The 1,351-nt window shown below is 46.5% G+C and overlaps 1 pseudogene; it reads left to right on the top strand.

Moving 5' to 3' along the window:
- Positions 1-568: 568 nt before the first annotated feature.
- LOC148122662 (ubiquitin-ribosomal protein eL40 fusion protein pseudogene) lies at positions 569-1,060 on the top strand (annotated as a pseudogene).
- Positions 1,061-1,351: the final 291 nt, after the last annotated feature.

The following is a 1,351-nucleotide window of genomic DNA, read 5'->3' as shown; positions in this document are numbered from 1 at the left end:
GTCACCATGTGTTCCTCGAGGAACACAGATGTAAAAATAAGCCCTACGTGCTCCTTTTAGTTCTTGTCTCCTAAGGGGAAGAGCCTGTCCTCTCCCCAGTTCCCTTCTGTCTGAGGAAGGCAGCATTCAGAACCTAACCATGAGGTAAAAGAAACACATCAACGACAACGATGGTAGAAAAGCGAGCTAAAGCGTTCTGGGGGCAATTACTTGGTCAGAATCTCCCTAAGGCGTTTCGCTTGACCATCTCAGCTGATCAGTGAGTGCCAAACATGACCAAGTTGAAATGTAGGAGATGGTCTTCATAGAATTCTTGCCAAAAGACAATTAGGATATAAGGGCAGTGGTAGGAGACGTTGGAAACTGTATATTTGTCTGCAAGTTTTTCAGTTTAGTTCAGAAAGAAGTATTTCATTATAGACGGCTTAAGAGGGTGCTTATAATATTTTATCTTAGTTTCAACAGAAACAGGGTTGCTTGAAAAAGGATACAGATTCTGAAAACCCAGAAGTATCAAACCAGAAGATTTGCAAGACTGGCAGCGACTACATCAAAGTCTATTTGGGCTCTTTCTTTTCAACGCGGCGACTGAGTGGAAGACGCCAGCATGCAGATCTTTGTGAAGACCCTGACGGGCAAGACCATTACTCTTGAGGTCGAGCCCAGTGACACCATAGAGAATGTCAAGGCCAAGATCCAAGACAAGGAAGGCATCCCACTTGACCAGCAGAGGCTGATATTTGCCGGCAAGCAGCTGGAGGATGGCCGGACCCTGTCTGACTACAACATTCAGAAAGAGTCCACTTTGCACCTGGTGCTTCGTCTGCGTGGTGGCATCATCGAGCCGTCCCTTCGTCAGCTTGCCCAGAAGTACAACTGTGACAAGATGATCTGCCGCAAGTGCTATGCACGCCTGCACCCCCGTGCAGTCAACTGCCGCAAGAAGTGCGGCCACACCAACAACCTGCTCCCCAAAAAGAAGGTAAAATAAAGCTGGGGCCATAACTGGCCCATGACCCTGGGACCAAATAAAGTCCCCTTCCATCGACTGGAAAAAAAAGTCTATTTGGTAAATTATGGTTGTACAAGAGAAACCAGTCTAAGGACTTTGCTATGGTGAGTGCCTCAGGATAGGGCTGAGGACACCAAAAGCACACCACAGTGTTTATAAGGCCTCACGTACCTGAAGACATCTGGCCTGACCCTTCTTGGCTTTGAAGCCTTGAGGAAACCTTTGTGGCCATAACCCTGGAAGATATTCTGAAGTTTTAATGATATTGTAACTACAGAGTCCTTCCGTGTACCAGTCACACAGTGAGTATTCAACTAATGATGGCCATTATTTCTAGTT

Source organism: Myodes glareolus, chromosome 3 (assembly GCF_982192425.1).
Source record: "Myodes glareolus chromosome 3, mMyoGla1.1, whole genome shotgun sequence".
NCBI lineage: Eukaryota > Metazoa > Chordata > Mammalia > Rodentia > Cricetidae > Myodes > Myodes glareolus.
Note: the sequence above shows the minus strand (reverse complement) of the source record. Positions and strands in the feature narration are given on the sequence as shown.